The 17,055-nt window shown below is 39.2% G+C and overlaps 1 pseudogene; it reads right to left on the bottom strand.

The window, feature by feature from the left end:
* Window positions 1-3,067: 3,067 nt before the first annotated feature.
* Window positions 3,068-15,273, bottom strand: LOC114641263 (olfactory receptor 10A3-like; annotated as a pseudogene).
* Between the last annotated feature and the right edge of the window lie 1,782 nt (window positions 15,274-17,055).

A 17,055-nucleotide genomic window follows, 5' to 3' on the forward strand; every position in this document is an offset into this window, starting at 1 on the left:
TGCTGAGCAGGCTGCTGCCAATCATGGAGAATCCACTGCATCCACTAAACAGTGTCATCTCCAGACAGATAAGCAGCTTCAGCGACAGACTGCTGTCAATGTCCTGCTCCACTGACAGACTGAGGAGATCGTTCCTCCCCAAAACTATGCGACTCTTCAATTCCACCCGGGGGGGTAAACGTTAACATTATTCAAAGTTATTGTCTGTTTTTACCTACATTTTTATTACTCTTTAATTTAATATTGTTTTCTTTGTATCAGTATGCTGCTGCTGGAGTATGTGAATTTCCCCTTGGGATTAATAAAGTATCTATCTATCTATCTATCTATCTATCTATCTATCTATCTATCTATCTATCTATCTATCTATCTATCTATCTATCTATCAGTAGTTTATGTAAAGAATTTGTTCCTGGTCTCAGTCTTAAATGAACTTCCCCTTAATTTTCACTGGTGTCCTCGAGTATGTGATTCACCTTTAAGCTGAACTGTAATGTCAATGTACAAGAAAGCACAAAGCATTTGATAAGGTGTCACATGAGAGTTTGGGCAAACTAAAAGAAGCAGGAATTAAGGGTGTAGTGTGTGGATGCAAAATTGGCTCAGACACAGGAAGCAGAGGGTTATGGTGTGAAGAACCTTATCAGAATTAACTTATCTGAATTTAAGTAATCAACAGACGTTGGGCTACCTGTGTAAATTGTTTGCTTCAACGTCTAAGGATTAATTGACTTCAAATTGCTGCAGAACATCTGTAGGTTGTTTCATGAAGAAGGCCAATTTGTAATGTTCTGAAATTTCCATTTTTTTCAGTTTTTGCTAACCTAAGCTTTAAATTTAAACCTCTGGCAGTTTACTACTTACCTTTTCATCATTTTAGGTCATTCATTGCATTTCAACTAATTAAATCTGAAGAAAAACTGGGAAAACTGAAGTGTTGTAAAACTTTTGACCGGTAGTTTAAATGTGTAACTTTCTCTTCTGCCTGTTCTAGCACCCAATCTAATTTCCTGAAGTTACAGATGTAAAAGAATGGGCGAAGTATAGCACTTGTCGGTGCCACATGGGCTGAACAGGCATCCCAGTCAGGGGAGAAAAAAGTTCCAGACCTGGAAGTGATGGCTGGGGTGGATGGATGGACAACCCATCGGAAGAAGATGTCGCTGGGGACTCTTTATTCCCCCAGGTTGCTAGAAGGCAGTGACCCCAGATATCGGTGCCCAATATGGAACCAGTAGGGCACGCTGGGAAATGTAGTCCGGCAACACAGCCCTGCTGGGGTCTGTGGGTGCCGCAAGAGGACGCTGCAGGGAGATGCACTCCTTAATAAGTGGGACTTCCGCATGTCCCAAAAGTACTTACATCAGGCTGTAGCCCTGGCACCAGAAGTACTCCCGGGTCCTCAATAAAAAGGACTGCATTCCCTTACCCAGGAGAGTTGGAGATGCGTGGGCATACAGCAACACTCAACTGAAGGAGGGCAGTGCAGTGATAAGAAGTATTGTGGAGGGAGAGAGAGAACCTGTGATTTGTGCTTGTGCTACTTGATTATTTGAACCCGGAACTCTTTGTATGTTCATGTTTGGGGGTTTGGGACATGCTGATGGTCCAGTTCCATGACAAAGTATATAGTAGTAAGTGCTGACACTGTGGTCAGAATATGATATTTTTTACTTTCTGTTATAATCCATTTAATAAAGAATATAAAGTGAGGAATAAGGTCTTCCTATTATCCTACCTATAAAAAATTTGATAAATATGATATCAACAAGTTAGGCATTAGGAAAGCATGGTTGACTAATTTGTTATGTTTCCATATATTATTATTTATTAATTTTATATCATCTTTCATCATTTCAGTAATGTGTTTAGAAATATAATAATATATTGATATCTGACATTACTATTTTGTTTTGATGTGTTTTTAATTATTTTTTCTCTTTAGTTTGACTTTTTAAAAATGTCCTTTAAATGTACCAAGACTAACACTGAAACAGCATCCATCCATCCATCCATTATCCAACCTGCCATATCCTAACACAGGGTCATGGGGGTCTGCTGGAGCCAATCCCAGCCAACACAGGGCACAAGGCAGGAACAAACCCTGGGCAGGGTCACCAACCCACCACAGGGCACACACACACACACACACACCCACACTAGGGACAATTTAGGATCACCAATGCACCTAACCTGCATGTCTTTGGACTGTGGGAAGAAACCCCTGCAGACACGAGGAGAACATGCAAACTCCACGCAGGGAGGACCCAGGCAGCAGCACTAACACTGTGCCATTGTGCCACCTGAAACAACATCAAGAAAGCAATTACATCAAGAAAAACTCTGGTTAAGATTTAAGTAAATTATTTTTTATTTAACTTTGTTTCATTCTAATAACACGAATACATATACATAACTATTTCAGTGTAGTGAATTACTTAAATTCCTGACTTTTCTTCTGGCTATTTCCAAAGGAAAGATCTTTGTAATCCCTGCTGCTCACTAAACACTTTTCTCCCATAGGTCTTCAAATTGTTCCATCAAACAGTGTCTGAAAGCACAAAATAATTGTTGCTTAGTAAGCATTAAATACTGTGATTGATTACATCAAAAGTTGCATTTAATCCTTAAAACACGATGATCACATAATTTCCTGCATGTGAGGATCCATGCAGTTTCTGAACCCATTTATTCCATGGAGCCTATCCTGGCAATATCACCATTCCTGCCAGGAATTTTGAATGAAAGGCAGACTCAAAGGCAAAACCACATTCACTTTTTCCAGGCCAACCTTAAATACACAAACAGATCACAATGAACAAAAAACAAAGAACACATAGGGATGATGGGCCTTGAGTATCCCTGGAAATGTGGGATGATACTGCTAACTGCCAAGCTGCCGAAAATTTTCACGGATGGCATGCATACAAAGCTAGCTGCTATACAGTGTATATATTTATGTTTTAATTTATTTTTTCTGATTTTTTTGTATTCATGACAGTCAAGTAGAAAGTATCAGGTAATGCTCCCAGAGATCTTTCTATGGACCAGTTACTGCTCTCACAGAACACAGCAATTTCATCTTTACATATTTTGAGGCAAGACTTTACATTTTCTGAGTGTCTTCACAAGGCTGTTTCTGATCTCTTTGGTTCTTAGGCAGTAAATGACTGGGTTCATAAGAGCAGGAAACACATTCTGAATTATCGCTCCCATGATTCTCATGTCCACAGAAGTGCCAGGAATTCGGTAGGAGATGAAGACACTAGCAGCCACAAAGTAAAAGACAGAAATGACCAGCAAATGAGTCCCACAAGTATAAAATGCTTTCAGGCGTCCCTCAGAGCTGCTGATCTTGAGAACAGAAGATATGATACGCACATAAGAAAATAGGATATATATCAGCGGGAATAGCAGTACACTCAATCCAATGGATAGAGCGATGTAACTTGTCACCATGATGTCTCCACAGGCTAACATCAGAACAGAGGAAAAATCACAGAAACACTGGATGACTTTGTTGGGCCCACAAAAGGGGAACCTGAGAGCTAGACCCACACTTGGTGCTGCACAAAGCAACCCAGCCATCAAGCAACACACCATTAGTTTTAAAGCACGGCCATTGTTCATTAAGTTGGGGTAGTGGAGTGGATTGCAGATCGCAATGTATCTGTCATACGCCATCAGGCTGAGGATGAAGGACTCAGTGCAGACACAAGTAGAAAGTCGTCTGTGTGAAGCAGGCAGCAAATGAAACTGATCTCGATTCTAAACTGAACAGCACCAGCATGCTAGGAATGGTGTTAGTGGTGATGACAACGTCTAAGACGGCCAGTCCACAAACCAGGACGTACATTGGGGTGTGCAGTGATTTATCTAATGTGAATATTACAATCAGGAGAGTGTTTCCAAGCAAAATGCAGAGGTAAACGGTCAGGAAGAGGATGAAGAGAGTTTTCCTGCTCTCAAGGTCTCTGAATCCTGGAAAAACCAACAATCACAAATTCCACCACAGATGGACTGCTTTGATTGGACATGGCGAAAAAAATCCTGAAAAAAGGAAGATACGTTAAAAAAAAGTCAAAAGTTCTGAATATTATTTGAAATTGTATTTTGTCCCATTAAATATTCCCTACAAATTAGATTTTTCCAAGATTTGCTTAAACACTGTACTCAACATTAGGTTGACTTAGATCTGTTATTTATGCTTATTGAAAACTATATATTTCACCATTTAAGTGTAAAAATGTTTTAGGATGATACAGCCAATAAGTAGTATGACTTCCATCTGGTGTGTCAGCCTGAAACTCTCGACTACCAGAATGCAAACCTGCGTCCTTCCCCAGCTGCAGAGAATGAAAAGCAAGACTGCTAGCCCAGAAGTATTTCAAGAGAAACTGCCACACACTCAATGCTGTGTGGGTGGGAGCATTGTCGTGATGCAGAAGCCACTCGACTGGTTGCCACAATTCAGGTTGTTTTCTCCGCACTGCATCACGCAATCGCTTGAGCACTTTAAAGTAAAAACCCTTCCCTGGCTCAAAGCTTCTTATTTGAAGGCCTCCTGAAGCATTGTGACAGCTTCTGCTGCTATTTTCCCCAAAAGAAAACAGAATTTGATGCTAACACGTTATTCTCTCAAGTCTGCTATCACAAAATCGACGAAGACGATCACAGAAGCTCAAGAAAAAATTACACTGACCTTGCAGACCTTTCCCCAAGGACACCGCTTGGCCAAATGATGCAGAGGGCAGCAATAGAGTCCTGGTGCAGTCAGGACAGTTTTAGGCCTCGGACAAATTCGGCGACCTGAGACATTCTGCGGCCTGTAAGATGACACCCCTGTCAGCTGCATCTCTTTTGACTCCACCCACTTTCCACACTCCCACCTCCGTGTTAGCGGTAAACTTTTGTGCTAAATGTACTACTATAGTAATGGTGGCAAACTTAACATGTGTGCAAAAAAATATTTACTATAAATAAGAAAAGCTTCACCAGGATAAACTGTCATGCTAATGTAATAAATGTCTCTTTGTACTTGCTGCGAGGTCGCAAGCCGTCCCCAGTGGGTACACAAAGTCTCTCAGATAACAGAGAAAGTCTTAGTTAGGCAACTCAAACGACTAATTTATAGCTCTTCGTGCTTCTGAGGGCGAGTGCTTCATTCCTCAGGAGCATAAACTCCGTCACAATTAATGCATTGTTAATATAAATATTAAAATTTTGTACACCAGTAATAATACAGTACTAATGATATAACACAGAGAGCACCACAAAGACAGTATTCTAAAGAGCTCCTAAACGTCTGGCATGTAGTATTGCATATTTTGACGTTTTAAACAAATTATATGATTTATTCGATTCAACGACTACAAGAATATGTAGTGTTAATCATAGCTGAGTGCAGCATAACATTTATTCTTCTTTGTCTTCTTCCTTAGCATTTCCCATTTTTATATGGGGTCAACCTTCTGATTACACAGGTCTAGAAAAAATATATTTTTTGTTTGCTACGGGGAACTTCTGACCAGCTCTTAAGTTAAGTATTAAGTTTTTCACACTGATTTCATATGTGAAATCATAATTAAGCTAGCACATCAGGTTTTTGACATACACATCATTGACGTTTTGACATGTTTGAATATCAATATATCAAGACAATATCTGGAATTTGAACTCTGTACCACCAAAATTGTTTTGATGTGTTTATTCTGAAAACAAACCAGAAGACAATACCAGCATGTTCTCCACAGGCTCAGCATTATTCTCTGATCTGTGACTGCCAAGAAAATTCTGGACAATCTGCACGAATGCTCATTCTGCTGATTCAGTTGGCTTCAGTTCCCTTTTGAACTCATCGTCAAGCATCAGTTCATGGATTTCAGGACCAGCAAAAACACCTTCCTTAGTATTGGCTTCACTTTTCTCGAGACCAAATTATTTCTTAAATGCTGAAACGCATCGACGTTTCTGTCCATTGCCTTGACAAAATTTTCAAAGTAATGGTGAATCTAATGAACAAAATGTCCTGAAATGCAATGTTATGTTAAGGAAACAGTAAAACTGACTACCTACTGCAGTATCAAATCTGAGTTGTGTCATTATGCTTAAGAGTCATATAAGACTTGGTAATCAGTAACAAATATTTTTTCCGCTAATTAAAAATAAATAATTTTTAAATAAAATTAATAATGACAAGGTAAACAACTCACAGCTGTTAGTAGCGTGTGGCATCCCTAATAGAATTACTGGTATTTATCAAAATGGTTATCCATCTTTACTGTCCTGTCACCCTAGTTGTCCAAGACCTGGAACATCATAACTAGCTGGACGAAAACGGTTTTCAGATTTTCAGTCAGCAAGTGAAATTTGTTAAAGAACAGGTGAAAGAATCCCAGTAGCAAAATGGTTGTTGACCAGTGTTACCAGTGTAGATCCTTAGCCACAGAGCCACTACTCCGTTGTGTGCAGCATATAACTTACATATTACAAAGTGCATTCTCATGAATGACGCATGGCAAACGCAGATATAAAACGTATACTCTAAAATACAAAATGTTAAGATTTTTTTGTTCAATTTTTTTCTAATATGTGACACCAAAACAACTGCTTTGGATGCAGAACTGAGGGACCTCAATAGTTTAGAAGTTTATTAAATGTCTATAGTGAAGTAAAGGCAGTTATAGTTGCTAGTGAGCTTTCTAAACAATTATTATGACTTTCATGCTTGGGGATATGGAACTCCAGGCAATAGCTTCTTAAACTTTGGGTCACAGGTTGCTGCCTTTTGCGTCACTCAGGGTCATGACACACCGTTGTAATGGGAGCGGGTTGCCAAAGGTTTGCATGACTGCATCACTCCAATCTGATGGTCATCATGGACTGGGTCTTGAAAACACTAAGACAGACTAGATTAAGAAACTTTGGTAGGTAATTACATGAGTCATTTTTTCCCATAAACATGTCTCATTGTTTAATTAGGCTTTCCTTTTTTATTTGTTTGATTCATTCTTATTTAAAATAGTGAATAAGTGTTAGATTTACATTTAAAGCCATGTTTGGTGTACTCCCAGATGGGCTTAAAGTGGAGAAGGACAAACAAACTGTAATGACCTTCACTACACTATTGGCATTTAGACTTATCTCGCTTTACTGGAAAAATCCTAACTCTCCTCTGTTAAGTCAGTGGGTAACTGATATTATATACTACTTGAAATCTGAAAAAATCAAATACTCACTTTGAGGATCTGTTCAAAACCTTTTAAAAACCTGGCAGGATCTAATCAATGACATTATAATAATAATTCATTACATTTATATAGCGCTTTTCTCAGTACTCAAAGCGCTATCCACACAGGGAGGAACCGGGAAGCGAACCCACAATCTTCCACAGTTTCCTTACTGCAAAGCAGCAGCATTACCACTGCTCCACCTGTGAGGACAATTTTAGAATAAATATTTATATTAGGGAGAAGGACTCCTTTCTCTCTTTACTATTCTCAATAGTTTTACTAGGGCTGTTGGCCTTCCTCTCTTGCTCATGGGTGGGGGTTGAATTGACTTTAGTTTTGTCGAGTTTGACTTGATTGTGTGGAATTGTACATGCTTTTAATAAATTCAATAAAAGATATATATACACATATATAAAAACCACTAAGAAGGTCAAGATTGGGATAAGAGATAACAAAGCTGAAGAAACACTGCTCTAGGGTCATTTTTGCCATCAACTGTTCTCATTGTTGTTTAATTAGCAGTCCTTTTTTATTTATTGTATTCATTTTTCTTTGGAATTGTGAAGCTGAGTTATATTTACACTTAAAAGAACTTAAGACATACTTGTATTTTTTGCCAATTTATTTTAATTATTTTTTTTCTGTGGAGTTTGCTCTCTAATTTGTATCTAAATACTGACAATTAACACTACAATTTACAGAGCCTATGAAAAAACTCGTAGATCCTTCCCACCTTAAATCGCTTCGAACCTCTCCATCAGCGTCTTTTGTCCTGGAAATGTGTCAATAAGCAGCAAGCAGCCTGCTATCACATCCACCACCGCCACACAGTTTTCTCAGCTCAAGTCTGTTTACCTGCGTGTCAGTTACTTGGAGTTGTATAGAGTGAGAAGTCAAGCAAAATGACACCTTTTACAAATACTATATCATATTAAGCTCAGTTTAATAAAGCAATATGTCAAAGCCCTAAAAAGATGGAGCCGGTTTTTATATTTGTGATGAAAATTTACAAGTTTATCTAAGGCTAAATTGGAAAAGAGCATCTTTGTCAGACCTGATATTGTAAAACTGATTTCTAATAAAGAATTTGATGGTGTGGTGAACGACCTGAAATAAAAAACTTGGGCATCATTCAGACAAGTAATTTCTAAATTTTTTAGGCAACACCAAAGATCCAAATTCTAAAGAAATTTTGAAAAAAATTATGAGTTAATGTTAAAGATTTGGATTGCAACATGAGTCTCAAAGTTCACTTTTTAGATTTACATTTGGAATTTTTCCCAGAAAATCTCGTAGCGGTGAGTGAAGAGCAGGGCAAAAGATTCTATCAGGATATCAAAGACATGAAAAGAAGGTGCCAGGGGTCGTTGAGATGACAGTGTGATGGCGGGCAACTGCTGGATGATTCATAGGGACGCACGAGGAGAAGTGGACAAACAACAGGACATCAAGTTTAGGATCAAAGAAACTAATAAAAGACAAAAACTAGAGAAATTATAAGTATGGTAAAGAATAGGTGTTGTTGTTTTCTTTACATATATGTTTAAAAATATGAGATTGACTAAATATTTTCATGTTAAATTGATTTAGAACAATATTCTATGCATGAATAAATTGTGTAATTTGTTAAATTTAAATTAAATTGGTTTTTAATTTTGAAATGTGACGAGATGGAAACTTTTCAATTATATTTCTATTGTGTTAAGGGTTACGTCAGGAAGGGCATCTGGTGTAAAATTTTGCCAAATCAAAATATGGACAAGATGATCCACTGTGGTGACCCCTAATGGGAGCAGCCGAAAGAAGAAGAAGATTGTGTTAATCATTGCAAATAAAAACACATATTTACTTTGAAATCTTTTGGTAACACTTTAATTTCGGTACTGCAAAAATGAATCTGTTACTCATTTCCTCTTAGGTAACAAGACCTTAACAAAGGCTTCTTTGGTCTCCATAATACTTGTGAAGCATCAGTAGATCGGTCACTCAGCTCTGTGCTGTGTAGTGTATTGACATGCTGGTAAAACAACTTGTTATTATGTAGGATTCCCAGAGTTTTCTTATACTAAATCTGTAATGTCTCATTTAAGACACCTTAGACCACTCCAAAGTGATGTTGTGGTAGTTTGTCACATTGCAGAGACAAATGAAGATTTTACTGAAGATTTGTAAGTGTTATGAAGACCCAAAGTAGTGAATATTAAAACCTCACTATATAACAGTAAATGAGTAATAGACGCAGTTTTCAAGTACCTAAACTAAAGTGTTACCAAACAATCTTTTACAAGTTTAAATTTGCAGACCTGTATCATGCTATTTGTTCATGGTTTTCTTGTGGCATTTTCTTCTTTTGTTATTCATTCTGGTGTATTGTACCTGATTCTAATTCAACACTTGTGTTTCCTGTATTTATATTTTATACCTGAACCTATACATGTGGTAATCTTTATCCATCCATCCATCAAGTCCACAATGGCAAGAATCAATGCGTACTGGGTAAAAACAAGCCAGGGACAGAATTCCCTGTCCATCACCGTCACGTGTACGCAATCCCAGTTTAAAGGAACCAGTCAGTATAATCTTTAGGTCCTTGGTATACCGGTGTAAGTGGAAACCCTGCAAACAGCCATGCAGTGACATAGAGGACATGCAAACTAGAGATGGTGACTGAGCCAGAATAAGAAACAAGTTCTGCGGAGCAGTAAAGGAGCTGCAATCTTACTTTTCCTGTTAATAAGAATTATTATACACAGAATGGAAAAAATAGACATTGCAAACAATTGCTGGAACACACTAGTTTAAAACAGGAGAGCTGTTTTTGAATTATACTTGGGTTTTGATTGTAAATATTTAGGGTTTCACAAACTGAAAAGTACAAAATGAAAAGCAGAAGCTCATACCTTTGTTTTAAAAGGCACCTACCCGCTGATCTTCGAGCAGAAGGGCAGAATGAGTGCACAGACAGACATTTATTACACCGTGGTGGTACCCAGGGACAAAGGAGGCTGTGTGCAAATCTCACTAGAGAAGCAATTATTTGGTTTGCATGCTGTCTTTAGATTCATTTACACAGAAACAACAACCAGACGATACTTTTGGGGTTAAGAACATAAAAACATTGCAGATTACAACTAAGAAGTTGGACTTTGCATAAAGTCACAGTTTCAGATTCCAAATATGAGCGATTGACCTCCTCTGCCAGTTTGTATAGCTGTTTCTGTAAAATTCTTTGGCATGTTCTTCACATGAAAGGTGCTAAATTAATGTTTGGCAGTCAACTTCACAAACTGTGGCTTCTTTTTCAGTACCTGGTGGAGATTTCCAGATTATACATTTAATATTTCTTAGACATAGGGCAGGGGTGTCGAACTCCGGGCCTGGAGGGCCGCAGTGGCTACAGGTTTTTATTCTAACCCTTTTCCTAATCAGTAAGTAGTTTTCACTGCTAATTAACTCCTTTTCCCTTCATTTCAATAGCCCTGTTTTTAAGGAGTCTGAATTGATTCCTTTCTTCATTAAATGGCAGCCAAACAGAAATGAGACGTGAAACGAGCCAACAGATGACCAGCTAAACTGGGATTTCATACTCCAACCAATTTTACTCCAAACAGTCTCTTAACACTAGAATTACCAGAGCCTACGAAAAACTCATAGATCCGTCCCACCTTAAATTGCTTCACACTTCTCCATCAGCGTCTTTTGTCCCGTAAATTTGTTGATAAGCAGCAAGCAGTCTACTATCTCATCCCCCACCGCCGCACAGTTTTCTCAGCTCAAGTCTGTTTACCTGCATGTCAGTTGCTTGGAGATGTATAGAGTGAGAAGTCAAGCAAAATGACACCTTTTATAAATACTATATCGTTATTTGGAACAAATGCATTTCGTGTGTGTTCCGTGTCTACAATGATCTATGTAAACACATCGTTAAAACAAACGTTTTTCATGTTTTAGAAATAATTGACAAAATGTAGACATGAAGTTTATAATGTGTGAAGCCTAAAGTCCAAATATCAAAGAAACACTTTCACAACAGGTACAAATATAACAGAACAAATGCGCTCAGTCAGTCTGTACCAGCCGGTGTAAATGTGTGATACTTGTAAAGGTTAGCTTTGGTTTGTTTTTTTTTTATTCAGTTTCATTCTCTGTCTCGTTCATGATTCTACCCTACCCCAGATCTCTCCCCCCCCATCTGACACTGCTGTTTTCACATAAAGACACGCTATAGCTCAAATGTTATTTATTTGGATCACATAAAGACGCGCTATAGCTCGCTATAGCTCAAATGTTATTTATTTGGATCACATAAAGACGCGCTATAGCTCAAATGTTATTGATTTGGATCACATAAAGACGTGCTATAGCTTGCATGTTATTTATTTGGAACACATAAAGACATGCTATAGCTCGCATGTTATTTATTTCGCCAACGCTACACCTTCCAGCTCTAAACACTAGCGTGGTGAATGTGCCCAAAAAAAGTCTAACTGCATTATCGTACCAATGCTCACGTACTAAAGTGTCAGCAGGTATTTTTCGTGACATTACACATGTAATTTGTGAGCATGCCTTTGATGATCAAACAGAGGAAGCTCTGCAGTTCACTTGCTGACTTTATGCTGTAGATCTGGCTCTTACATACAAAGGACGGTGCATGTGCCCAAAACATTAACATTTATATGTTACTTACATAAAAGCCTGAGCTAATGTTATTTACCTATTTACCTTGAGTTATATACTTACATGACGAGGGTTCTACATCGGATCAAGAATGTACTTTTGCCATCCCTGTACTTTGTATATGTACATGGGAAGCTCTGTGCTTGAGACTTTACGCTGTAGGAAGTAAGTAAATAAATAATGGTAAATAGGTAAATCGAATGTTATTTACCTTGAGTTATTTACTTACATGACGACGGTTCTACATTGGATTTGGCTTTTATGTAAGTAACATATAAATGTTAATGTTTTGGGCACATGCACCATACTTTGTATGTAAGAGCCAGATCTACAGCGTAAAGTCACGAGTGTAGAGCTTCCCATGTACATATACAAAGTGCAGCGATGGCAAAAGTGCATTCTTGATCCGATGTAGAATCGTCGGCATGAGTTCAGTATACCTCTGTTATAGTGCATCTATGTAAAAACAGTACCGTCAAATGGGGTGGGGGGGGGGGGGGGGGGGGGGTTGTTGGGAACGTGAACGTGGCTGGGAGAATAACAGAATAGAAAAAAACAAAGCTAACCTTTACAAGTATCATAAATTACACCAGATGTTACAGGCTGGAATCAAATGTATGTTTTTCTTCTAAAATAGTAAGAACACGAGCAGCTCAGTTCTCAAAATGGACTCGAACCCGCAAAGATTTGATTACAAGTCAGCAGCTGATACCATTGCGCCACCGAATCTCTCGTACCAAATGCCTGTCAATGTCGCAGGTAAACGTGGTTTGTTTTTTTGCAGTTATATTTTTGAATAAAAGCTAATTTATTCTGTTATATTTGTACCTGTTGTGAAAGTGTTTCTTTGATATTTGGAATTCAGGCTTCACACATTATATACTTCATGTCTATATTTTGTCAGTTATTACTAAAACATGAAAAAGTTTCTGTTTTAACAATGTGTTTACATAGATCGTTGTAGACACGGAACACACATGAAATGCATGTGTTCCAAATAACGATATAGTATTTATAAAAGGTGTCATTTGCTTGACTTCTCACTCTATACAACTCCAAGCTACTGACATGCAGGTAAACAGATTTGAGCTGAGAAAACTGCGCCGGTGGGGGATGTGATAGCAGACTGATTGCTGTTTGCTGCTTATCGACACATTTACAGGACAAAAGGCGCTGATGGAGAAGTGTGAAGCGATTTAAGGTGGGACGGCTCTACGAGTTTTTTCGTAGGCTCTGGTAATTCTAGTGTTAATGAGAAGCTGATTCTTGCTGTTAATTAAGCCCGTTATTTAATTCAATGGCTTGTTGCTGCTCTCATTCTGCCACAGCAGATATTTCCAAATCTATTGATTTTACTGTTTTTTCTAAGAACATTTTCAAAATGTTTTGGTGACCTGAGAGATCAACCTTACTGAGCCATTCACCTTTATTTATTTTCAGATATTGTGTGATGGGCACAGGTGAGCTGGTCTTATGGTGGCTTGTTTGATGTCTCATTATTGTTTGGCTACTAATTAAGGAAAAAGAGACAATTAAACGGCCTGAATCAAGTTAATTAAAACTAAAGCAAAAGAAGTTAATTAGCAGTAAAAACGACTCACTAATGAAGAAGATGGTTAGAATGAAAACATTTAGCCACTGCAGCCCTCAAGGACTGGAGTTCGACACCTGTGACATAGGGGGTGAGAGATCTGGTGGCAACAGTGACCACAGGGTCCATTAAGGTTCATCCTGCAATTCGTGAATGGGCTGAGTCCCTTTAGCTTTAACGGGTTTGGTTACCTACAGTATTGTAGAGCTGAAGCTCCCTGCTGTTTTGAGGTTCACATCCCTAAACATGCTTGATACTTCATTCAAAGCCCTAGGTATAATGTGTATATCTAAGCCAAACTAATGTTAAAAAAATTGTATTTATTATAATAACATATAGTAATTGAGTATTAATTAAGGTAATATAATATAAAATACATTAAGTAAATTTCTTACTAATCTCATATACTGTATAACATACAGTATAACCTCTACAGCACATTTACATTTGTATGGATTTGCTTAGCAGAATCTTTTATCCAAAGCTATTTACAAAACATAATCAAGAAAACATTAGTCTGGGGACTGTTTGAGATCAAGTGTTACAAGACAAGGTGACAAACTGATCGTCACATAGAACAACATGCAATCAGGTACCACTTCCTTGGTTTAAAAATCTTAATAGCTAATATCAGACAGAAATTCAATGAATAAGAGGGACTTCAAAGCTTCTTACACATTGGGAGAGACAGAATTTCAGATGAAGGTGGGCAGCTCCTCCTGCAGCTAGGACTTACACGAGAAAAGAATCTGGATTGAGATTTAATGTCGCACAGAGGTGGCATCACCAAATGCTGTCCATCAGAAGACCTGAGAGAGCAAGAAGGAGAATAGGAACTAACAAGTATCTCTCTCCACATCTATTGTAAGTGCCCTAGAGAAAGGACAGGCATCATGGCCGGGATGGAGAACAATCTTTTGCCTGGACTGGATGCCTTAAAGGAAGGACTGCTGGAATGGAGACACAACCTGGCTGGAATGACCTATAATCTCTATAAGTGATGGATGCCCTATAAGTGACAGATTGGCTCGACGTGGATTCCAGGAACAGTTCATACCCCAAAAAAACGGAAGGTGGCTGTGTTCCTCAAGGCTGATCCCAATCAGGATACCCACAGGTTTTCATTGGAAATGCGGTCCTTGGGTACCAGCAGAGGTGGGGGACAATACTGCTTGCCACGTAAACCAGACGTACTCACCAGCAGCAATGCAGTGACACCAGAAGCAATGACCCTGTGTTTCACTTTGAAAGAAAGCCTGCCACCTCAGATCAGGGAGTCAGTGGGCAACACACTTGGAGGACGAAAGCAGGAAGAATTTGTTTGATTTGTTTGTATTGTGGCTGACCTTTGCAAAGATGCTTATTGGAATTAAGCTTTGGATTAGTAAATATGTTTTATTCAAATCCAGAATATATATATATACTGTATATATATAAATATCACAGGGTGAGCACCCATATTTATACATATATACTGTATGGGTGCTGACTCACTGACTACTTTGTTGACAAGCATCAAGGACTTGAACTTATAATGAGCTGCTACAGGAAGCTAATGTAGAGATCTGAAATGAAGAATGACATGTGCCACCTCAATTGGTTGAATATCACAAATACCAGACCATTTTCAATCATCTGCGGTGGCTTGGTAACACATTTTGGTTCTCCTGCCAGCAGAGACTTGCAAAAGTCCAGATGTGGCAAGGCCAAATCCTGGACCAGAAGTTGAGCTGCATATTCTGTCAGATATGGTCTGATCTTGCAGCTCATCGATCATCAAACAGTATAATGAGCCAATAATGAGCAATAATGAACTGAACTGAATAGAGATGAAGTGCTGAATAGATGGACAAGCTGGGGAAAGAATAAGGTCCCTCTTTGGGGCACATAGCTGTACAGAGGGGGATCTGTTGCTTCAGCAAGTCATAATCATCAAGTCTTTCGGAAAGGTGATTTTGCATGACCTGTAGGGCCTCTCCAGTCAAATAGGGGCCAAAATAGCTGCCGAGCCTCCCCATTCCAGCACATCAGTGTTGCCATACGTTCAAAGCAGAATAGAAAACATTCCGTGTCATCCAAGGGAGTCATCTTCACCAGCATGTCCTTGGGACAGGCAAGGGCAGGAGTGCCCACATAAGCTTCATCTTGCTCCGGTGGTAGTGGGACATTATGTGCCTCACTCCTGGTACCATGTGACACGTGAGTCACTGTCTTGCACCCGAAAGACATGGCTGAGTCCAAGGGCTTTAGGCAAACCAGCTTTATTCAGGAGCTTTAACAGGAGCTACCACTTCAATACACACAGGCACAGCAAAACAAGCAATAAAGTTATCTGTCATCCTGCCTTTGCTCCCTTCTTCAGTTCAGGAACAGATAGTTTGTCAGGTCAGTCCAGCAGCTGCAGATCAGTACCTGGAATCAGGTTATCCTGGAGGGGAGGAGACAGAAAAGAAAACGATGGCCAGGTCAGTGGCCAAATTAAAATACTCTCCACATCAACCCCTGGCCAACGGACATGTTACGCAGCGGGACTGTGCCATTGCCTCGTCGGCAGACAAAAAACCTTTGACTGACACGTCCCCAATGTTTCAGCAGTCCTTCACTTTTTCTTCTTCAGTTTCCTTACAAATATTTTATTAATCCAGATAGTTCATGATGAATGCACATAGGTGAAATACAGACAAATTAGATGGATAACTGCTTGTTCCTTTGTGATTTGCATAATTGCTAATAAGGAGCTATTAAAAACAGTGAATGCAGCTGTTTAAGACTAAGATAAGCAATTAAAAGTGGGACAGTTAACAAGTGAGACCACTAAAATGAAGGAGAAAATGCCACTTGAGTGCTTCATCAGCAATCAATGACTTCTCATTAAGCAATTGGCTTGGAACAAAACCTGCTGCCATTGCGGCTTATTGAGACCCCAACGTTGCTCACCATGATATGATATGATATAATATAATATAATATAATATAATATAATATAATATAATATAATATAATATAATATAATATAATATAGGGCGGCACGGTGGTGCAGTGGGTAGCGCTGCTGCCTCGCAGTTGGGAGATCTGGGGACCTGGGTTCGATTCCTGGGTCCTCCCTGCGTGGAGTTTGCATGTTCTCCCCGTGTCTGCGTGGGTTTCCTCCGGGCGCTCCGGTTTCCTCCCACAGTCCAAAGACATGCAGGTTAGGTGGATTGGCGATTCTAAATTGGCCCTAGTGTGTGCTTGGTGTGTGGGTGTGTTTGTGTGTGTCCTGCGGTGGGTTGGCACCCTGCCCAGGATTGTTTCCTGCATTGTGCCCTGTGTTGGCTGGGATTGGCTCCAGCGGACCCCCGTGACCCTGTGTTCGGATTAAGCGGGTTGGAAAATGGATGGATGGATAATATAATATAATATAATATAATATAATATAATATAATATAATATAATATAATATAATATAATATAGGGCGGCACGGTGGCGCAGTGGGTAGCGCTGCTGCCTCGCAGTTGGGATACCTGGGGACCCGGGTTTGCTTCCCGGGTCCTCCCTGCGTGGAGTTTGCA

Source organism: Erpetoichthys calabaricus, chromosome 4 (genome assembly GCF_900747795.2).
Source record: "Erpetoichthys calabaricus chromosome 4, fErpCal1.3, whole genome shotgun sequence".
Taxonomy (NCBI): domain Eukaryota; kingdom Metazoa; phylum Chordata; class Cladistia; order Polypteriformes; family Polypteridae; genus Erpetoichthys; species Erpetoichthys calabaricus.